The sequence below is a fragment of the Colobus angolensis genome, unplaced genomic scaffold, assembly GCF_000951035.1.
Source record: "Colobus angolensis palliatus isolate OR3802 unplaced genomic scaffold, Cang.pa_1.0 Scaffold163, whole genome shotgun sequence".
Classification (NCBI taxonomy): domain Eukaryota; kingdom Metazoa; phylum Chordata; class Mammalia; order Primates; family Cercopithecidae; genus Colobus; species Colobus angolensis.
In genome coordinates this window covers 6345002-6345330 of record NW_012114744.1, presented here as the reverse complement: position 1 = coordinate 6345330, position 329 = coordinate 6345002, and positions in this window count along the sequence as shown.

Here is a 329-nt window from a genome sequence, read left to right as displayed (position 1 = left end):
GAATGCACTAGAAACCTAAGTTAGCTGATTTATTTGGCTTTCTTTTATATTGTTAAAAAGCCTTAGTTGAGGTGGTGCTTTTATGATAAACTTTGGATATTGAATATATTTTTCTCTTAGTTATGAGAAGAAATGGAGAAGTGCAGCTAATGATAAATAAGCCATAGTCATAGTCATAAATATATATAGTTCATTTGTATTTAAATGTAGACTTCAGTCAGCAATAATTACAGAAAAAATAGGTCATTAGAATCAGCAATACTCAGATACAGACACACAGACACTTAGGCATTTATGTTCTCATGTTTTTGACTTATGGCGCTAATCTT